Below are 24,261 nucleotides of genomic sequence, written 5' to 3' on the forward strand. Positions count from 1 at the left end.
GACAGGGGAATTAATTCTAGGACTTCTCATAACTAGTCTTTAATCTAGTTATAGAATATGCAACCTTCAATTTGAAGGTAAGTCTAAAAACAAAGAATTTCTGGATCTCATTTTGATTTTTTTTCTTATTCAGGCTGAAGTTTTGTTGCTGTTTAAAACATTGGATTGCTCTTTTGAAAATAGAGAAGAAATCCAAAGAGATTTTAGAATTTATAATGGATTTTTCCAGAGGTACTTATATATTTATGCAACAGGATTTCTATAATTAGCATTTATATGCCCTTTATGGTATGCAGAAAGCTTTATATCTTATTTCATTTGATCCCCACAAAAATTCCATTTTACAGATTAGGGAATTGAGGATTAATGAGCTTAAATCAATTATCTAGAGTGTCACAGGTAGGAAGTTAATGAGGCTAGTTTTGAACTCACAGCTTTTTGAATTCAAGTTCAACACTATCCATTGTACTAGCAACCTGGCAAATACATAAAAACTATGATCAAGTGTCCACTTAGAACAATAGGGCTGGAATCAAGATGGTGGAGTAGAAAGACAGACCTGTAGAAGCTCCCCCACATAGCCCATAAAATATCAGCAAAAAAAAATGACTCGAAAAAATTCTAGAGCAGCAGAAGCCACAAAACAACAGAGTCAAAGAGATTTCTAGCCAAAGGCAGCCTAGAAGGCCAACAGGAAAGGTTTATTGCACAGAGCCCAGAGCAGAGCGCAGGTCAGTCTGTGCTGCACAGTGAAGCAAAGACAGGACCTAGACAGGCTTCAGCACACCACCAGCAGCAGCAGTTTCAAGATTGCTCAACCCACAAATGCCACAGACTGTTTAAAAGGTCAGTGAGAAAGCTTTTTCATCTGAATAAGAAGGGAGCTTAGTCTGGACTGCCTGCAGCAGACACTACAGCAGCAGCTTCCATTTTTGGAGCCCTCTCCCTAAAGCCCCTGGGGGAATTGAGCAGTAGATATGAATGTCAGTACCATGTATAACCCTGGGGTGAGGAGGAGGAAGAGCAATGACATGGTGGAGCTGGAGGAGGCTGTGGAGAAAAAATTCTACTCACAGATTCTGGGCAGAAAAGTTTTTGGTTGCTTGTAGACCAGTGCATAGGTCAGGAGAGGAGAAAGCTCCTCTCCCTTGATTGTGCTACCTTAGAGGAACTGAGAACTTACAGGTCCCTAGAGTATACCCTCCTCTTGAAAAAAGGTCAAGTAACTGCCTAGAAAAATGCCCAAAAATGGGAAAAAAATAAGACTGTAGAAGTTCACTTTCTTGTTGAACAGATATTTTCTTCATCCTTTCTGATGAGGAATAACAATGGATACCATCAGAGGAAGTCAAGACTTCCAAAAGCACCAAAATAAATATGCAATGGTATCAGGTCATGGAAAAATTCAAAAAGGATTTTGAAAAATCAAGTAAGAGAGGTGGAGGAAAAATTGGGAAGGGAAATGAGAGAGATGCAAGAAAATCATGAAAAGTGAGTCAACAGTTTGCTAAAGAGACCCAAAAAGTGCTGAAGAAATTAACACCTTTAAAAATAGGCTAACACAATTGTCAAAAGAGGTCCAAAAAGCCAATGAGGAGAAGAATGCTTTAAAAAACAAAATTAGCCACATGGAAAGTCCAAAAGCTCACTGAAGAAAATAGTTATTTAAAAGTTAGAATGGAAGAGATGGAAGCTAATGACTGTATGAGAAACCCAAAAACTATAAAACAAAACCAAAAGAATAAAAAAATAGAAGATAATGTGAAATGTCTCATTGGAAAAACAACTGATCTGGAAAACAGATCGAAGAGAGACAATTTAAAAATTATGAAACTACCTGAAAGCTACAATCAAAAAAAGAGCCTAGACATCATCTTTCATGAAATTATCTAGGAAAACTGCACTTATATTCTAGAACCAGAGGGCAAAATAAATATTGAAAGAATCCACTGATCACCTCCTGAAAGAGATCAACAAAGAGAAACTCCTAGGAATATTGTAACCAAATTCCACAGTTTCCATGTCAAGGAGAAAATATTGCAAGCAGTTAGAAAGAAACAGTTCAAGTACTGTGGAAATACAATCAGGATAACATAAGATCTAGAAGCTTCCACATTAAGGGACTGAAGTCTTTGGAATATGATATTCCAGAAGTCAAAGGAACTAGGATTAAAATGAAGAATCACCTATTCAGCAAAGGGGAGTATAATATTTTATGAGAAAATGATCATTCAATGAAAAAGAGGATTTTCAAGCATTTTTGATGACAAGACTGGAACTGAACACAAAATTTGACTTTAAACACAAGAATGAAGAGAAGCATGAAAAGGAAAACCAGAAAGAGAAATCATAAGGGACTTTATAAAGTTGAACTCTTTGCATTCCTATATGAAAAGATAATATTTTTAACTCTTCAGACTTTTTTCAGTATTTCTCAGTATACTATTGACAGAGATCACAGGGTGAGTTGATGTGTAAAAAATAAAATTAAGGGGTGAGAGAAGAATATATTGAAAGGAGAAAGGGAGAAATTGAATGACGCAAATTATCTCTCATAAAAGAGGGAAGAAAAAGCTTTTTCAATGGAGGAGAAAATGGAGGAGATGAGAGGGAAAAAATGAAGCTTACTCTCTTCACATTTGGTTTTAGGAGGGAATAACATGCTCACTCAATTTGGCATGAAAATCTATCTTACATTAGAGGAAAATAGGGAAGAAGGGGACAAGTGGAGTGGGGGGGGGATGTTAGAAAGGAAGGAAAAGAGAAGGAAGGAGCAATTAGAAATAAACACTTTTCAGGAGGGACAGGGTCAAAAGAGAGAATAGAATAAGAGGGGGCCAGGATAGGATGGAGGGAAATAGTGTTGTCTTACACAGCATGACTATTATGGAACTCTTTTGCAAATCTACACATAAATAGCCTATATTGAATTGCTAGCCTTCTCAGTGGGGATGGGTGGGGAGGGAGAAAGGGAGAGAAGTTGGAACTCAAACTATTAGGAATGAATGTTGGGAATTGCTTTTGCATTTAACTGGGAAATAAGAAATACAGGAATGGGGTAGAGAAATCTATCTTGCCATACAAAAACATAAAGAAGATGAGGATAAGAGAAGGAAGGAGTATGATGGAAGGGAGTTCATATTGAAGGAAGAGGTAATCAGAATGCAAGGCGTTATGAGGTGGAGTATGGGGAGAGATGGAGAAAAAATTTGAAACTCAAAATTTTGTGGAAATGAATGTTGAAAACTAAAAATAAATAAACATTAATTTTTTTTTAAAAAAGTAGAACAACAATATTTGTCATTTGACTGTGCTCTCCAGGACTTCTCTGACTTCTTCACTATGCCCCAGGAAGCTAATTATTGGGAAAACCTGCCCATTTTGCAAGGTCCCATCAACTTTGGTACTTTACCTCATTACTACTTTTTGCCCCTTTGGTTTAAGGGTGGGGTCATGAACTTTAACACCCCTATTTAAGAAAGGAAATCACCTCAGACAACGCATCATTTTTCACCTCATCATTTTCCACTCAGACTCCACATAAGGCATGCCCTCACATTCTCCCTTCTCCCTTTGCAATTCTTTCTTCTCATGGTGGCAGAGCCAAGATGGATTAGAAACACGGAATTGCTTGAGCTCACCCCCAAAGCCCTTAAATTACCTGTAAAAATAACTCTAAACGAATTATAGTGAAACAGAAACCACAAAATGTCAGAGGGAAACAGATTTCCAGCCCAAGGAAACTTAGAAGACCAACAGGAGAGGTCTATTACACCAGGGTTGGGGCAGATCACAGACTAGAGTGAACCACACTGGTTTCAGGTTGAAGCAGGCCTGGGGCACTGAATAAGTAGTAGCTGCTGTGCTTTCCAGATTTCTCATCCTACAAACACCAAAGATAGTTTTGAAGGTTATTGAGAAAGCTCCTTCACTTGGGTGAGAGGGGAAAGTGGTCCGGCCCCAGACCTATGCTGTTCATAGCAAGTGTTGCAGCAGCTGTCACTTCTAGAGTTCTCACCCTAAAGACCTGGGGGAATTGAGTGCTTGATCTGGGTCTGAGTGGTGGTCCTGGAGTGAAGAGGAGTGCTAGTGTGGAGGACCTTGTGGTGGCTGTGGAGAGAAAATCCTACTTGCAATTCCAGGGTAGAGAAGAGTGTTTGGGGTTGCTCACAAATCAGAGCACAGGCCAGGAGAGTAGTAAACACCTCTTCTTTGATCATAGCACTTTGGAAGAACTGAGAACTTACAGGTCCCTAGAGATATCTGAGAGAACAGTTGCACAAAAGCCTGGGCCAGCATACTTTCCACTTGACAAAGGGCACAAATGTCAAATAATTAGCTGAGAAAATGTTCCAAAGGAGGAAAAATAAGATTATAGAAAGTTACTTTCTAGGTGAAAAGGTCTTTTCTCCCATTCTTTCAGATGAGGAAGATCAAAGCATACAACCAGAGGAAGACAGCAATGTCAATATTCCTATATCCAAAGCCTCCAAAAGAATTTTGAAATGGTCTCAGGTCATGGAAGAGCTCAAAAAGCATTTTGAAAATCAAATAAGAGAAGTGGAGGAAAAATTGGGAAGAAAATTGAGAGTGATACAGGAAAATAATGAAAAATGAGTCAACAATTTGCTAAAGGAGACCAAAAAAATGCTAAAGAAAATAATACCTTTACAAACAGTATAACCCAAATGGCAAAAGGGGTCCATAAAGGCAATGATGAGAGGAATACCCTAGAAAGTAGAATTGGTCAAATGGAAAAGGAGGTCCCAAAGCTCACTGAAGAAAATAATTCCTTAAAGATTACAATGGAACAGATGGAAGCTAATGACTTTATGAGAAATCAAGAAATTATAAAACAAATCCAAAGAATGTAAAAATCAAAGATGATGTGAAAAGCAACTGACCTCAAAAATAGATCCAGGAGAAATGATTTTAAAATTACTAGTCTACCTGAAAATCATGAAAAAATAAGAGCCTAGACATCATCTTTCAAGAAATTTTGAAAGAACACTACACTGATATTCTAGAACCAAAGTGTAAAACAGACATGGAAAGAATTCATCATTCATCACCTGAAAGATACCCCAAAAGTAAAACTTCTAGGAATATTATAACCAAATTTCAGGCTTTACAGGTCAAGTAGAAAATATTACAAGGAGTCAGAAAGAAATAATTCCAGTATTATGGATAATACACGATTTAGCTTCTATACTAAGGCATCAAAAGGCTTGAAATAACGATATTTCAGAGGTCAAAGGAGGTAGGATTAAAATCACGAATATCTACCCAACAAAACCGAATATAATACTTCAGAGGAAAAATGGAATTTCAATAAAATGTATGACTTCTGAGCATTCTTGTTGAAATTACCAGATTCAAATAGAAAATTTGACTTTTAAATGCAAGAATCAAGAGAAACATGAAAAGGTAACCAGAAAAAAGAAGACATAAGAAACTCATTGAAGTTGAATACATGGAAAGATGATGTTTGTAACTCATGAGACCTTTTTCAGTATTAGGGTATTTAGAGAGAATATGTGTGTGTGTTTATATATATATACATACACATACATACACATATATATATGTGTGTATGTATATATACATATGTGCATTTATCTATATATCTATATCTATTTTATTATTTATCTATTTACATACATATATATGTGTGTGTGTGTGTGTATATATATATATATATATATATATATATATATAATGTGGAAAGAAGGGCGGAGGAGACCAAGCCTTACTCTCATGTTATTTGACTTAAGGAGGGAATAACATGCACTCACCTGTGTATGGAAATCTGTTTTACTCTGTAGAAAGGTAGGTGGGGAAGGGAATAAGAGAGGGAAGATAATAGAAGGGAGAGCAAATTGGGAAATGGAATAATCATGAGCAAACACTATTGGGTGGGGAGTCAAGTCAAGGGAGGGATTGGAATAAATGAAGGACAGGACAGGACATAGGGAAATGTGGTTATTCTTTTGAAACATAACTTTTCTGGAAGTGTTTCTTTGGCTACACATGTATGACCTATATTGAATTGCTTGTTTTCTCAATGAGGATGGGTGAGGAGGGAGGAAGGGAGAGAATATGGAACTCAAATCTTTAAAAATAAATGCCAATAATTTTTGCATGCAACTGGGAAATAAGATGTACAGGCAATATGGTATAGAAATTTGTTTTGCCCTATTGGAAAACAGAGGGGAGGGAGATGGAAGAAGGGAGGGAGGTAATAGAAGGGAGGATAGACTGGAGGAAGGGGTGGATGGGATGCACTATCCTGGGGTGGGGGGGGGGGGTGGACAGAGATGGGAAGAAAATTTTGAATTCAAATTCTTGTGGAAGTGAATGTTGAAAATGAAAAAAAATTATATTAAAATAGTTATTTCTTCTCCCATTAGATTTTTGAGGGCAGGGACATATGTGTGTGTGTGGGGGGGGTTGTGTGTGTGTGTGGGGGGGGGGGGTGTTTGTATGTGTGGGTGTATGTATATATTTTATATTTGTTTCCACAGAACTTAATGAAGTGCCTGGCACATTGCGTATACTTAAATTGTTGGTTGTGTGTTTGTCCTTCATTTTTGAAGAGGACCCATGACCTCAGGAAAATGATGACATGACTTGCAATTGACTTTGAGTGAGCGAGGGCTGTGCCAGGTCACCAGCCTTGATGGGGTTCAGACTCTGGGAGCCTCCTTGAGCTCCCCTTGAATCTTCCCACTTAATCTGGCCTTTCTTACTCAAATCTAATCTTCCCATTTGTTCTGGCAGTCCCAGGAAGCCCATGGGCTTTTCCTTATCACTGTGCTGAAGTCTCTGTTGCACCCCCCACTCTTGATCCCATCAAAACCCCATTTCCCAGGCTGCTGACCATTCCCATCAAGATTGGTATTCATTCCCATACCACCCTTGGTTTGCCCCACCTGCTTCCCACTCCAGTCCTCCATTGTCTGATATTGCCTCATTGCCTCCAGCTGTTTCCAACCCTTGAGCAGTCATTTCCTCCTTGGACTTCTCCTCAAGACCCTCCCTAAACCCCCCCTCTCATTACCCTAGACTATCAGATCACTCCCAGATCCCTCCTATAGTCTTTTCTGTATTTAAGTTCCACCTTGCCTCCATGAAGGTGCTCAGATTCAGTCCAGCTCAGGCTTTGTCTAGCTGAGATTCTATCTGCCCAGCTTGTGAATACAAGCTTTACAAATACTTAGGCTCTTTAAGAGTCAACCCAATTTGGGGAATCTTTAATAAACTTTGTTGTCTTTGGCTTTAAGAAGGCTTGAGTTGAATTCATTCGAGCAGGACCCAGCAAGTTGGTGTTTTGGGGTCCCCAGCACCCCGAAACCTAGTTACCCTCATTTTTTTTTTCCAGAACCACCTGGATCCAGTGAGCTGATATTCATAATATTCTTTCTTTCCTAAAATCTTACAGCCAGTTCACTCTAAAGCCCCTGAATTAGAGAACAATAGGGCCCTGCCCAAACTCCACTTAATGGTTGTTTTTGGATCCTTCTGGCTTAGAATGAATCTCAGTGGTAACTGTTTCTCTTTGGAACATTAACCCTGGGGGCCTTGCCCTCCCAGCTTGATTTTTTTTTTCTTTTTCTAATTAAAGGGGCCACCCCTTGATTACTTCTTAAAGAGGCCTATTCACTGAAAGGGCATTATCTCACTCTAAGTGAGTACCTGAAAAAGCCTGAGCCTCAAAGGGCTGGGTTCTCCCATTGCATATACTTCATAAATGTTTACTGACTGACTAACATGCAGTCTTGTGATTCACTGAAAGAACAAGGAATGTAGAACCTCGTATTAAGTTTTGAAGTCAGGGAAACAGCTAGTTAAGAATACTATAGATAGGTGGAATCCACTTGAATCCCACAATATTAAAAATGGAATACCAAATAATTAGATGTAAAGATTCTTAAGATAGTTACAACTTACCTTTGAAATTTGAGTGTTGTTGATATTATTAATGATTCCTATATAGAATGATGGTAGAAACAAGTGTAATTGAAAATTTCCTGAAATGTTTCCAACTAGCAAATGATTAATGAATCTTTAATATCATAGCAGACGGAAGAAGAGATGTACAGAATTTATATAAAGGGGACATTTTGTTATATAGTTTGTTATAGCCTTGGAATAACCATGCTCTGTATGGAAAGTTGACTATTTTTCTCTAGGATTCTTTTGCTGAATGTTGAGATTCCATCTTATATGATGTTTTGTAATTTGATTTTTATAGATTGTCTTATGTTAGTGAGATTTTTCATTCTGTCTTAAGGAAAGATTAGAAGGAAAGACTCATTAAGGACACAACTAGGAAGTGTCTGAGGCTAGATTTCAATGCAGTGCTTTCTGAATCTGAGTCCAATACCATCCAATGCACCACCTTCCAATTTTTTTATTTTGTGTCAATCAAATTGTTCAAAGAGAGTAGTTTTAGGAATATACATTTTAACAGGAAGTCTAATTTTTTAGCATCTAGGTGATAACAGTCAATGATGACTCTTTCCCTACCTTTCTCCCTTCCCATTTCCATTTTTCAACAATGTATTATTGTTTTTAGTAGTCATTTTACAGTATAACTCACCATTTAAAATCATTAATACTGAGTTAAGGTGCAGTTTATTAAAGAAAAATCTTGGCAAAAGAAATGCCTAGTCCTACAGTTCTAGATAGGAAGTTTAACATTGTATTGATTTATGTCAGAATCATTCAATAACTGGATATCCAAAACTACAGCCAGGATATTGATACTAGGCAACTACTGGAATTTATGAAAAAAATCTGGAAATGAGACATAAATAGTTAAAGGAGCCATGGGTAGTTGTTTTAGCAAACACGTTAATTTGCCAAAGTAGTACAAATCTGCCAAAGAAAGAGAAGAAGGAGATTATGAATAGAAATTTTTTTCCTCTATCAGTTCCTCTGCAGGATCTCCATGAAGGGCCACATGCTCCAGTCATATTACTAATTATGTTGCAGAAACAGATTTCTGTGTACATTGTTCCAGTTATCCCTCTGAATATAATGAGTGTCTTAGCAAAATAAAATCATTTCTTGGCTGTGTTTTCAGGGCTTGTAAGAGTCAAATAAACACTACAAAAGGGTGAAGAAGACTCTCCATCTTACTCTCACCTTTAAAGTGCATGCCTTCAAAGAGTATGCACACATGTTTTCTTTTCTCAGTACACTCAGTCTAACGATGTTCCTTGTATAATGGCCAACTATTTATCTACAGCACTTTTAATTGTGAAAACACTTTACAAGCATTAACTTAATTAGCTTATTCCTGCATTGTGATTGTGGATATTATTATTTCTAATTAATAGACAGGAAAAAACAAAGAACTGTTAAGTGGCATGGCCAAAGACTCCAGATAAAATCTGTCTTAAATTAAGAATTAGAACAAAAGAACTGTTGATTCCTAGTAGATTATTTCCTTCCTTTAAAAAAATGGAAAATTGATTTTATTTTAAACAGTAGAAATGGGGTGAGGAATACAAAATTGAAAACAATTTTATTTTCTTTAAAAGCCATTTATAAATGTATACAGTCAGTGATCATTTAACACATAGGCAACAGAGGAACACCACTTGAGTAACAGAAAGTTCATTGGTCATGAAATCAAAAGTGCTACCTTCAAATCTCAGCTCTGCCACTTCTTAGTTGTACTGCCATAGTTATGTCATTTAACATCTCAGATAACGCAGTTTTTTTATCTGCAAAATGAGTACAGTACATCTAGCACCTCGCTGATTACTTCTGACAATATTCACACCACTATTATGTGTTGAAGACAGGATTTGGACTCTTGTCTGCATTGATGCCAAATCTAACCTCTTTCTGTTATGCCACCATACTTTATTACAATTATAACAGCTGCTATGTGCAATACACCATGCTCAAAACTTAGATAAAAAAGAAATACGGATAATATCATCGCTTCTTTAGTAAATCTATTAGTCTCTTTGGGGTAATAAGATATTAACATATTAAAAGATAAAGTAAACATATGAGGCAGTCTATAAGTGCTCCAACAAATGAGTTCTAAAGCTCTCCAGAAAAGGAAGAATTAATGTGAGCTGGAGCACTGGGAAAAGGTCATAGGAGGTCTTATTGAAGAATTAGAATTGGGGCAAAATCTTTAAGGTCAGCTACATGGAGTTCATTTTTGAGTCAGCTGCCTATTACATATCACAAAGTAGTTGTCTTCTGGGAATTTTTAAACTCAACAATATCCCAAATTCTTTCCCCAAACCCTTCCAATCTTTCCTATTACTACTGAGATCACCACTGTCCTCTCAGTTCTCCAGATTCAAAATTTAGGTATCAGCCTCAGCTCCTCACTAATTCTCATTATATCTGGTTCTGGAGGAGAAGTGAGCCTAGTGACCTGCACAACCCTCATTCACTCAAAACAAAGTCAAAGTCATGTCTCTGATAGCATGGTCTTTGGCACCAAAGGATGCACACGATCCTGTGAGGAAACGCAGCTGGCTGAATGGGGACCCAGCTAGCTGGGTAACTCAACTCCTCCTCTCCTGTCTTCTTCCCTCTCCCATTCCTTCTCCTCTCCAAAGAAAGGTAAATTTGGATGACCAAAATATGCTCAGTTGACTTGGGTTTTACTGGCTCCATTTCTTCCCTTCCCTTCCCTTCCCTTCCCTTCCCTGCCACTCCCTTCCCTTCCCTTCCCTGCCCCTCCCTTCCCTTCCCCTCCCTTCCCTTCCCTTCCTTTCCCTTCCCTTCCCTTCCCTTCCCTTCCGTTTTCCCTGTCTTGTCCTTTCCCAAAACCTTAAAGCTACTGCACTCTGCAGCTGTTCTGAAGGCCATTGGGCCCCTGCCTAAGGGCTCTTCTGCACCCTTCTACCTTTAGAGTGATTATTATCAATACTAACTGTTGTTGTTTCCCTCTCAGCCTTATGTCTTTCTTTTTCTTGACCTCATGAAAGGGGCCATGCCCTGGCTACTTCTTAAACAGGCCTGTTCAGTGAATGGGCATTGCCTCACCCTAAGTGAGTACCTGCAAAGACCTTGGCCTAAAGGGCCCAAGGTCTCCCAGTGCATCCTGTGTCATCTCCAGTCATCCTGATGAGTATCTAGTCACTGGATTCAGATGGCTCCTGAGGAGAAGTGAGGCTGGTGACCTGCACAGCCCTCCCTCACTCAAAACAAAGTCAAGAGCAAGTCATGTCATCATTTCTCTGATGGTATTGTCTTCTTTGGCAATGAAGAAGGAACATAACAATGTCCTGAATATTCCTCCTCTGCTCTGATACTGCCACTACCCTCCTTCTAGCCTTCACATCCTCACATCTGGATTGTTGTAATAGCCTATTGGTTTCTCCCTCCGCATGCTGCAAAAATGTCCCATTCTAATCCATCTTCCTTTCAGCAGTTGGTGATTTTTCTAAAGCAGAAATCTAACCATGTCAGTCTTTTATATGCTAACTAAAATTTCCCCTTCTATAGGAGATATTTCACAAACTCTTAATTCTAATGCTTTTCTCTGTTAATTATTACATGTGTCTAGCCAGTAGCCAGTAAAACCCATCCCTTGTTCTTTCACTGAATCACAAGACTGCATATTAGTCAGTCAATAAACATTTATGGAGTAAATGCAATGAGAGAACCTGGCTTTTTTTCCTTTTTCTTCCCTTCCTTTCCCTTCCCTTCCTTTACCTTTCCCAAAACCTTAAACCTACTGCCTTCTGAAGCTCATACATTGGATAACACGAGCCCCTGCCTAAGGGCTCTATTCTGTACTCTCCTGGCTTCAGAGTGATTATCAATAATAACTGTTACTGTTTCCATCCCAGCTGATGTCTTTATTGTTTTCTTTGCTTTATTAAAGGGCCATCCCTGGCTACTCTTAAACTGGCCTATTAGATGAATGGATGTTACCCCACCCTAAAGGGATGCCTGAAGGTGGCCAAGGTATCTCATTGTATCCTGGGTCATCTCCAGTCATCCTGATGGATATCTGTTCACTGGATTCAAATGACTCTGGAGAAGAAGTGAGGCTGGTGACCTTCCACCTTCCACTCAAAACAAAGTCAATTGCAAGTCTTGTCATCATATCTCTGATGGTATGGTCTTCTTCCACAACAAAGGATGAACACAAAAATTACATGTGTATTCTGTTTATAGCTTGTTTTTATTCATACTTGTTTGTATGTTGCCTCCTTTATTAGATTGTGAGCATTTTAATGATAGGGACTATCTTTTACTTTCCTTTTTATTCCCAGGGCATAGCATAGTGTTTGGAATATAGTACCCACATAATGAATGTTTATTGAGTGAGTGACTGATCAGCAACATTGACAACTGGAATAGAGTTTGTCTTGGATAAGAGAGAAAGCTCCCATTAGGGTTGGGCCAAACTAAGGAAAATATTGGAAGCTAATCAAAAGAGAGTAAAGTTTGTTCTATAGGCAGTGGAGGGCCTACCCATCAAAGGTTTAGAGAGAGAATTGCTGTTTTTAATTGGTGTTTTTAAAATTTTTGAGTGCCATTTTATAAGACAGAATGAGAGAGAAGAAGGGATTTTAAGCAATAAGAGAAAGTTCAAAGGATTATAGATGACAGCTGGAAAGATCCTTTGACATTATTCAGTCCAACCATTTCATTTTAAAAATTCAAAAAGTGAAGCCTAAAGAGTTTATCTTGCCCCAAATCACAAAGGTACTCTGTAGCAGAGGCAGCATTTGAACCCAAATCCTCTGACTCCAAATCTTGTGTTTTTTTTTTTTCCCAAAAAACACTATAGTAGCTCAAATTAATTGCCAATATGTGATATATGAGGACAGGAAAAATTCCTTATAATTCTTTTTATTTCCCATAGTGTTTGGTATCATAGCTTGCCAGGCATAATCAATAAATATATGAATATTATTGTTTTTTTATGGAATCCTTGGCAATTAAAAATTATCTATTGTTTCATAGTTTAATTCATTGTACATTAAGTTAACAAATGTTTTCCCCCCACAAACTTTTTTTTTTTTTTTTTTTGTGCAGCACAATTTTAGGAAATAAGTAGTACATTGGATAGTCTGCTTGACTGGAGGATCATTAGGATATGAAATTAATTCTTTTCTTAGCTGATGTTTAGCTTTGTGACCTTGATCAAGTAATTCAATCTCTTTCAGCCTTTCTTTCATCATCTAAAAAACAGGGATAATAATAGCACTAAATTCATGGAGTTATTGTGTGGGGAAAATATTAAGAACAAAGCTAAGTTGCTCTATAAATATTAGATATTATTATTAAAATTTAGATATGTTTCCTGCCTTCAAATATCTCACAGCCCAAGTGGTTTTGACTAACAAACAGTTATTTGTAAGGTATAATATTTCAAAAATGTATAATAACGTTGCAGAACCAAGTGCTATGTGATTTCTAAGGGGCAAAGTCTGTACCAACAGGTCCCAATAAAGCTTTTATGAAAAAAATGGTGTTTGAAGTGAGATTTAAAAGAGGAAATCAACATAGGAAAGGGAGGACAAAATAGGAATAGTAAGCAGTGGAGGAAAAAGTTTATGTCAGATTTGTAGGCAAAGGACAACCTAATTTGGCTGGAGTGTAACAGCATATACATAATAAAGTCACATGAGGTAAGTATAGGAATGTTTAGTTTCATCATGTTTTCCAGGATTTTGAACACATAAAAAAAGGAGTTCAATATTTATTTAGTAGTCAAGTGAGAGCCAATGAAGATTTTTTGAGCCAAAGAGATGATGAGATCAGAACTATGTATAAGAAAGATCATGTTGTCATGTGCATGAAAGAAAGATTGTAGGGAAAAGATGGTAGAAGCATAAAACATGATTTGTTATCTGTTTTAGTTAAACTAGGGATATTCCCTCAGGCAATCTGTTTCTGTGCAACAGAGGTAAAGCTAGTAATCATAAAAGTTGATGGATAGAGCTGCCATAGAATTCAGTCCACTATCAGATTTTGGTTCCACCCACAACTCAGTTTATGTGCTTAAATTTTTTGCTGTTTATTTTCCTTAATACTATTTGATTTTGGGGGTTGGGAGAGGGGGTGTGTGTGTGTGTGTGTGTGTGTGTGTGTGTGTGTGTGTGTGTGTGTGTGTGTGTGTGTGTGTGTGTTTGTGTTAAATTTTAAGATATCTCAAAACATGCAAAATATAGAAAACATGATCAAACCTTTTACCTTATTATCCAGGATCTGCCACATGTCTTTCTTTTTGACAAGCAATCCTATGTCACAGTTTAGAGTAGCCTTAAGTTCAGTTAATAGCATGATTATAGAAGAGACATATGTAATCATTGGCCAGATCAAATTTTGCCAGCAAGAAAATTGTGTCTAGAAATGCACTACATATATTAAATGCTGAGATAGGTTCTCCCTAAGTTCATATGTTAAAATTGTTAGGAAACAATGCTGAACTACTCCCTGGAGAATCAGGGTGAAATTTATGAAGGGGGCATGTACTTCCTAAAATAAGAAATGATAACCAAAGACCCACTGTGGTAATAGAACAGTATGAAGTTGATTAAGTATCACAAGAACATGTATGCCTAGAAAAGAAAAAGCCTGGTTACACACCAAGGATCAGGGATAACAGATGGGCAGCTGATTCTTGCATTGGTATCCATAATACATTAAAAGAAAAAAATCAATGATGGAACTCTAGCCTGTTGGATAAACCATCTTTTGAGGGATCATGTAAAACTGTATAGAATGATACAGGAGGAGGAGAACTAGAATGATTGTAAGCTTGGACCAGCAGAGGGAGTTCTCATTATATCAATGAGTTTATATCATTCAGATGCAAAAATATATTCAACTCTCCTCACAGACAAATCAACTTAATTCAGTATAGGAAATACTTTCCATTTTTTTATTATTCTTTTCAAATCATCCTGGACATTACAGTATTCAATAGTACAATTTACAGATAACACTGAGAGTTGCCACATTTGTTTCTTTTTATGATCTGGTGACATACTATGTTAGTATATCCAAATAACCAGTTTACCTTCATAGCTACAGATGTTTCACTAAGCATCATGCTCATGTGGTACTGAGAAAGGGCACTGTTACTCCAATCATAAAACACAAAGATTGAAACGGATTCAGATGAACGCTAGTTGTATAATTTTGGACAAAGGACTTAATCACTCTGTGTCTCAGTTTCCTCATCTGTTAAATGGGGAGGATGGTGTTTGTGTTGCATATCTTGCTTAGTTCGATAAGGAAAGCATTATGTAAAACTTAAGATACTCTACTAATTTGAAATATGAACCTTGTTAATTTTTTAGGATCATTGTTCCTTAAAAAAATTGCTAATATTTCTCTTACAGATAGAATTACATTCTAGTCCTGTGCAAAATTGTGAAATACCTGTTTGAACTTTGTCTTTAGTGCCCTTCACCTTTAGTTTTTTCCAATTGTTTATACTCTAATTCTGTTCCTCATCAACTGTCAACTAGTGCTTTTCCTTCTTTTCCTCTTATTTGTTGTAACTGTTAGCAGAGGAGTAATTTTTTTTCAGTGAACACTTCTACATACTGACACACCACATTAAAATGAGAGTGTGAAGAACAATATTCTGTTTGCTGTTAGGACTGTTTATGGTTTAGAGGAGGACAATCAGGTGAGGAAACAAAAGGAACAAGTCTTTCATTGTGTAATTTTAAACACTATTCTGAGCCTGGTCCAAGGTTGTGTCAGTATCCCAGGGAAAATGATGCTTCTAGAGGGAAAAATCATGTGATTACAAAGAGAAAAATGCTCCCCGCTTCTCTTTCCCATTTCTAGTAATCTGCCTGGTCTTCCTGAGGACATGATTGTGATGATTCTTTACACTCAGTTGATGATACTGCAGGTTAGAATTAATTATGCTTACTCATTATTTTATTCTATCTTATCTTTTATACTTATAAGGTAGGAAGAAGCCTAAAAAGCATCTCAAAAGTTGAGTAGGCAAAGAGAATTAGTGCAAAGAACACTGACTTTGAAGTCCTGAGGGACTGAGTAAACAATTCACACTATACTCTTTCTTTTTACCTTTGACAAGTTGTTTTGCCTCTTTAGGTCCCACTTTGATTATAAAAATATATACATATAGACATGTTGAACTCCTTTTCACCTCTGAATCTCTACTTCTACACCCTTTTTGAATCTCAGAAAAAAAATGGAGCATAAATGAATGTTATTTAATCTCCAGGAATTAAGGTATAACACCACAACTAATACTCAAACTGGCAAACTAAATACCCAGAGGGTAGGTAAACTACTAGTCTCAATGTTCTAACAATCAGTATGATGAGCTGGGTTTCTATTACTGTTGCTTATGAGCCCCTACTAGTGGGTCTCTTATCTATAACCTTCCACACTTAATCACCTTTTTGTCAAGTTAATAAAATGGCACATTTCAAAATACAATGGGTTCAGTTTCTCCTGAATACCTGAAATGCTCTACTATAATGTCCGCAGAGCCTTTGTAGATAGTGAGCACAAACATAACATATAAAGAAGAAAACACATTTATAAAGGTACTATAGGGGAAAATGGCGATCAAAATTCCTAAGTAATGGAAAGCTGTTTCCTTCTTTGTGAAATCCTCATAAAAAACCTCTTAGGCATAGTTCTCATCTGAGATGTGGGAGTCATGGACTCTGTATAGTTATTAGCTTGTGTTTGTAGTTAATGTCTATATTTAGATAGTAGAACTGAGAAGTTCTGCTCCCTAAAACGGCCTTTCTTTAAATCACTGCCTCTTTCGGGTAAATGTATTGTCTTTGGATCAACTAGACTCTCTGATTCCAAGCAGGATTCACCTTGTCATACTGGTTCAGTCTCTGATTGCATGGCATGGGGGTTGGGGAAAGTAGAGAGCAAAAAACCATTTCTTATGGTTCAAAGTGATTCTCTTTCAGATACCTATGATTATATTCACTGGAGTGATAGTTGAACTCTGACCCTACAAAGCCAATGGAAAAGCCTTTTTGAAAAACAAAATCTTCCATCAATGGGTTAAAGACCGACAGGCAGGTATGGAGTTTTACAGACAAAAGGACTTACTAGATAGTTAGATGTTTGAACAGCTACTTTTGCAAATATCTTACTAGTGAAGGACTCTCTTATCCATTTGAACATAACCCTATGTTTCAATGCATAATTTAATACCCATTTTTTGATAATGAAATCCTAGAATCAGAAACAGCCTTCTGCAACATGAATTCTACAATATTCCTGACATATGGATATGCCTCTCTCAAACCATTACCACCAGATTTTCATGCCAGACATCTGTGTCCATGCATATCCTGTATGACTATCCGTAACCAGTATAGCTATGGCATTAACTTACTTTTCTATTCTCACTTTGACCAAGGTCTTCAATGACAATGCCCCAAATCTGCAGTCTAGTTCCTTAACAATCCTTCTGCCAAGCAAATGCGTAAAAAGAGATCCAGGTAAGGTGGATCTTACCCTTGTATCCTTCAAATCACAGCACATTTTTGTTTTCAATCATTTCAGTCATGTCTGACTCTTTATGATACCATTTGGGCTTTCTTGGCAAAGATATTGAAGTTGTTTACAATTTTCTTCTGCAGCTCATTTTACAGATGAGGAGACTAAGGTAAACAGGGCAAACGAAAGCAAACTGGGTTAAGTGACTTGAATAGAGTCACACAGCTAGTTAGTATCTGAGACTGGATTTGAACTCGCAAAGATGAATCTTCCTGAATCCAGACCTGGCTCTCTATCCACTGTACCACCTAGCTGTCCTTACAGTGTATTTATGTCCTCCAATTTCATGTATGAAGAAGGCAAGCATCTTTCATTTATTTAATACATGTATTGCCAACACACATATATATGTACATATATATGTATATATTTGTATGCATGTACATATATAGTGGTCAACCTTTCCATTTTACAGATGTAGAATCTGAAGTTCAAAGAAGTTGAATGATTTGTACAAAGTTGCAGAGAAAAGAAATGGCAGAGCTAAGATTTGACCCCAGCACCTCAATCTCCAAATCCATCTCAGTTTCCACTGTACCTGACATTTTCCATATTCAGATGATCAAACTCTGATGGAAATACAGGTGAAATGACTTGCTAAAGATTATGGAAGTGTCAACAAATCTAGTACTGATACTATTGTACTAATTACTGCTTTCTTGATAAGATAAATTGTGTAGGAATTTAAATTTCTGGTTCAAATTATTTTAACAATGAATGTACTAGAATTAGCATGTTGATCAGTGCTTCTCTGACCAAAGTAGCCTCCTATTGTTTCCTTAAAAAGTTCCAGATTCTCTCTTCTCTGGTTACTTAACCTGTCAAGTAAGCAGTAGAATCAAATTTCCATCAAAAGAAGATTCTTCACCACTTTTCTTTACTTTCTTTCTGTTAATGATTTCTCTTCTGATCTTTGGTCCTAGGGTAAACCTTTGTCAGTACTGCAGAAGAAGTAAGGAATGACTACTTCAAAGAGGGGGATAAGTTCCTCTATCTCAGCAGTGGTATCATCAATTCTCCCCACCTTTCAGTCTTCACAAAATATGCAGTTTCTTGAGGGAAACTACAAAAGTTTCTTCTGTTTCACTTTTCAGTAAGTTTCATTAAGGAAAAAAAATGTTTAGAATAATTGAGATGTCTTATGTAGAGTTAGATGATCAAGTTCTTGGACCAAAGACCACTGGTTCAGCAGTGCTGGAAACTGCTGAAATATGTGCCATTCAGTAAGAAAGTCTGCAGGATATTGCAATGTGCATTACTCAAAGAGCTGCTCTGATGGACTAGAATTAGTATATTCAAAACCAGTTCCTGCATCACTATCTGTGTGTATATGTTTGTGTGTGTGTGCATGTGTGTGTATATGTGCATGTTTGCTTGCTTTGTAACCTTCAAAATTTGTAGAAGGAACATGCAATTTAATTAGTTTATTCCTACAACACGTGTCATTGACATTAAAGCAATATTTAATATTTCCACTTCTGTTTCTTATCTGAACAGATAGAATTCATGTTCAGTATCCTGTTCCCTTCTCAAAGAATATTATGTGCCAGAAAACTGATTCACTCTCCAGTTCAAAGATGTTTACACATGAATGTGTAGAGGATGTTTCTCCTTTAGGAATGATTTTACCATTACACTCTTCTTATAATGTAACATCATAAGTATAAAAATGGTACATTACAGTTAATTATAATATTTACTTTTACTGCTACTATTAAAGATCTAACATTGTGTACCTACAAGTAATAATATGAAAATAAGTAAATTGCATAGTATCAGATATATTATGAACAGATTTTTTAACAACTACTTATACTAAAATCAGTACTCTTTTGTTGGTTTTTACTGTTTCTGTTCTGCAAACAAAAAGGCTAATTCAAGAAGCACTTGTATTTTCTTTAAAAGGGGAAAAGACAGTATCAAAGAATCGTATAGTTGCCTAATGTAGTCTGCTACACGAATAACATAGTAAGAAAGAGCCCCCTAATGGCTCAGTTATCTGTGGGAATGAATAGATTTTTCTCCCTCTGAGGTTTTGTCTTCCAGAGTCGTGAGATGCGTAATCAGGAAGGACAAGTGATACTATTCCATTAATAGCAAGCTTGAATGAAAGGTCATCTTTTGTTATGTTCAAAAATGCAGAGAAAAGGGAAAAATCCCCAAAATCTAGTAACAGTGAGAAAGGGGGAAAAGCTTTAAATGCAGAACTAAACCTTAAAGACAGAAGTCATAAACACTTGAACTTCTAACTCACCGCTAATTATCTATCTATCTATCTATCTATCTATCTATCTATCTATCTATCTATCACCCTTTTTGAATTTGGCATGGATTTTAGTTCCTACTAAGAGAGTACAGTAGCTATAGCATTCCCCCAAAATCATGATTTTATGATTTTTCAACTAGTAAGAGACTTAGGAGAAAAAGTCATAAAGTGTGTAAAGAGAGAGGGAATGGGACAGAGTGGGAAAGAGAGTGAGTGCAAATCACACAGCTAAAGCAATTATCAAAAGCATAAAAACAGACAGGGTATCTATTTTTGTGAGATGTAAAAAAAAAGTATACTTAGGTGGGTTCATTTTTTTAAAAAGTGCATTTGTTTATGCAAGCTGGCATACTTTGCAATGTAAAATCTTCAAATATTTAACCCTATATATCTGTTTAAAGGAATGTAACATAGAATAGATACTTAGCTAAGAAGATGATAAAAGTAAGTTTTAGGCAGTATTTTAATATAGGAAGCTCTTTTTAAAAACTTTATGTTGCAAGCTAAAATGATTAAATAATAGCAGATGAAGTAATGAAATCTACCTCATAATCCCTATGAAAGATGAATGCCTTTATCAGTGAAGATGAAAATACTACAAAAAAATTAGGTATTGACTCCACACAAATATGCATGCATATAATACACATATATGTGTGTATATATATATATATATATATAAAACCTACATACACACATCATTTTGGAAAATCTAAAAGAGAATTTTATATATACATAGGAATATAGTATGAGAATGTAGCCATATAAGACATAAAGTATTGGCTACTTTTCTTGGCTAAATATTTGCCTTCATATTTTCCTCAAATGACAATGAACAGAAAGTACACCACAATGTGGGTAGAAGCATTTGTTTTAAACAACTTGTGAAAGCACATAGTTTCAATTAACTCTACATGCACATCTGTCTCTTTTAATGAATACTACACCCTGAACTTTGTAGGCACCCAGGCTGCAGTATAATTCAATTATTTCTAGATCTTGGGATTAAATGCAAATTTTAAAGCAGACATTAGTAAACAGACCCATCACAGAGGTAGTGGGATTTTTAGCATCCTGTCTTGTTCTGTTCGGGAGATTAAAGAAATGTCCCAAACATTTTCATTCATGAAGACATAGCTTTGCACAGTTTCATTTTACCAGGAATGTGGGGAGGTTGTTGCGACTAGAGGGAAAGAGAATTGCTTTTATAAAACATCCCTCCCACTACAACAGTTACCACTAGGGTTGTCTAACTAATGGAAAAATCCATCAAAAGTTGCACTACTTATGAATAGCATTTTTCCCCCTGATTAAAGCAGTGATAGAACTACACCCAAAAGGGAACAAACCAATTTGCTTCATGAATTCTTTCCTCATAGATTAAAAAGCAGAAAAAGCAAACACTGACATTAAGGATATTACAAATCATCAGAGCTGCTGCAGGCATAAGAGAAATCCCTTTTGTCTGGAAGCACAAGGCTGTCTTTTTAGCAACTGACTCTTGTCGCCTGTAAACCTGAAGTCAATAAACTCTGTGAATACTGCATTGTTCAAAGCAGATTACTCCTGTTGAGATTTAGTATCTTCTATAGTCATCATGAAATCTCTTCCCACCTCTTCCACAGTTCCAGATGAGACTGTAGTATGTGAAAAGTTTACCAACACCCAGAAAGACTTTAAGAGACAAGTATCTTTGTCACATCAAAACAATCAACTTGATGGGCTGCTTTAGTTCCAAAGAGAAGATATGGAATAGCCAAGAATCCTTGTGTCTATGCTTTGGTCCTACCCAGAACACTTTACCCTCATTATCATAACTATAATATGATGGCAGTGTAATGCCATGTTATTTAAGAGATCATTTTTATGCTTAAGAGTTAAGACTGGAGTCAAAAGACAGATCACACTACACACATACACACACACACACACACACACAAACACACACACACACACCTCCTGACAATCACAGGGAACTATGTGTTATCTGCTATACCTGTGGGGAATATATAATAAGCAATTAATGCAGTGAAAATTTGGTGAAGCACTATTATGCACAAAGTTGCTTAGTATCTTTGGGATAGTTTATATTGAATCATTTCATGAGTTAGAAAAATGCCATTTTTATAATTGCCCTATTTTCCTATAATGCACTTCCTTAAAGTCCAATTTAGGCATCTTGCACCACTATATTATCCTCTGTCCTGGATATGCAAATTTTTAAGATGGAAAAGATTTACATAGAAACTCTCAGGGAAACATTGTCACTCATGTATACATATGGGCAGCTGTAGATATAATAAATACCTAGATATTTTGGAAACATACAAAGCAAGACAAGGATACATTTTCTCTGAATGACCGAAAAGGAAAGAAAAAGCCAGATAGATTAAAAAAAAACAACAACATAATTTCCTTACCTGAAGGCTCAAACTGTATATATATATTCAGTGCTGGGACTTGGGAAGGTTGGAAAGGGAGCTTGAAATATGTACATATATTTTGTTCAGGAAAAAAAAAAAAACCTCTTCCTCAAAAATATAGGAGTAAGGTGAACTATTCCAAGATTCAGTCTGTTTTCTCTTTCAGGGACTCAGAGCTCGCATCCTCTTGCAAGGTAGCTCAGTAACTTGTTCACTGTGGGAGCTGGGTATCAGAATTCTCAGGCACCAGGAAGCAGTTCCATACTGATGCTCTAGTCTGCGGACAGCCTGCCTCTCTGCTCTCTGCTCTCTCTCTCTCTCTCTCTCTCTCTCTCTCTCTCTCTCTCTCTCTCTCTCTCTCTCTCTCTCTCTCTCTCTCCCCCTCTCTCTCTCTCTCTCTCCCCGTCTCCCTCCCTCCCTTTTCCTCCTTCTCTTTCCTCTCTCCTTCCTCCCTCCCTCACCTTGACGTTCACTCAGCTCTGAGCCTGAGCTCTTTCTGCTGCTGTATAATCAATCTAGCCTGTCTGAAGCTAATAGTCCTCTATTTAACCAGCCAATCAATAGCCAGGATTCCACTGCTGGTCCCAAGGGTCTTTTTCCAGAAGTGGTACAAACAATAAGAGTTTTGCCAGCAGTTTAGCCAAGTATTTTTTTCATTATTTTATCTTCCTTCAAGATAAGCTGTGAGAGATCACAAGCTCCAAGCTCTTGAGTATTGATAGAGCTTTAGGCATTTCTTTTAATTTGTCCCTTTCTACAGAGCCTGTAGGTAGTTTGGAGCGAATACACACGTACCTGCACTTTTCATCAGCATTTCAGCTTTACTGCATAGTAGCAGTATGTTAAAGATCTTTCTGCCCCAATTGAAGCGTGGAAGATAAAATGCAGTAAGCAGAATTCCATGAGCTGACAAGGGCATTTTACAGGGAATAGTGATGTCTCCAGTCACATTTTTGACTTCTGTTAATTACAGGACTGACAATGTATTTTTGCATGGCCAAAAAAATGTATGCATTCTATGCTGGAAAATAATTTCTCAGTAGTTTTGCTTCTGTTCCTGTAAAAAAATAAGAGGAAATAATTGGACAGAATAGGTTTTTGAATTCTTTTGAGTCAGGCATCACTTTGTATGATATGTTTCCAAATTTTAATCATAAAAGCTTAAGACTTCTCTCTGAAGTCATCCAGTAGGTCCTCCACACCTAAATCATCCCCTTACAAGGTTAAGAAGATTTTCTTCTCATGTCTACTCCTTCACTTTCAGCGGCTGTGATCGGTCATAAATAAGAGGAAACACAAAGCAGGCAATTGAAGGCCAGGCTATCTGCCACATCCCACATGCTACAAAAAATAGATTCCATTGACCCAGATCTTTTCATATAGGGTCAAGTTATCCAAGCCCAAGGAAGAAATGACTGTCTGTTTCAGCCTCTAATTAGAAGGTGTGTGCTTATCTCAATTTCACACAGCTTGGTCAGCCTCTCAGTTCCTTCTTCCTTTGTACAAGTGCATTACTGTACTCATTAAGGTAAATTGTGTAAGAATGCTTAACTTCCCCTCAATTCCCACTGCAATTTCAACCCTGAGCAGAATTCATCTTAGGGCCAATCTTCAACTGCATATAATACTGGGAACCTTTACCACACATTCCAAAAAATAGAGACATCCAAGAGTATTGTACTCAATGTTGGCAACTGGGAAAACAGCATCAGCTGGGAATCTGACATAGAAGTATCTAGCAAGACAGACTCCTGCTTACCATAAAGGAACTTTGCTTGTTTGAATTAGGACCAGAGTTTAAGTCTTATTTCCAAAATATACTGACTGTGGGAAATTGGGAAAGATGTTTGATCTCTCCATACATTGGACAATTCTTTATGAATATAAGCTATATAGCAAGTGCCAATATGAATTGGTAGAAGGAGTTTCTTTATTAGGAATGGCATATGTCAATGAAAACACAAGGCTGTTCTGAAAAACAAACAGAAAAATTTCAGTAATATTATCAATGGAAACATGCACTCTTTTCTGCCAGTATCTACTACTGAA

General features: G+C 36.9%; 1 long non-coding RNA gene across 1 annotated transcript in view; it reads right to left on the minus strand.

The window, feature by feature from the left end:
• The window catches only part of LOC140501650 (uncharacterized), a 430,460-nt gene extending 407,875 nt beyond the window's left edge, over window positions 1–22,585 (minus strand). The window contains exon 1 of the long non-coding RNA XR_011966285.1: window positions 22,210–22,585. This is a non-coding gene — a long non-coding RNA (uncharacterized lncRNA). The remainder of the gene's footprint in view (window positions 1–22,209) is intronic.
• Window positions 22,586–24,261: the final 1,676 nt, after the last annotated feature.

This window comes from Notamacropus eugenii, chromosome 4 (assembly GCF_028372415.1).
Source record: "Notamacropus eugenii isolate mMacEug1 chromosome 4, mMacEug1.pri_v2, whole genome shotgun sequence".
NCBI lineage: Eukaryota > Metazoa > Chordata > Mammalia > Diprotodontia > Macropodidae > Notamacropus > Notamacropus eugenii.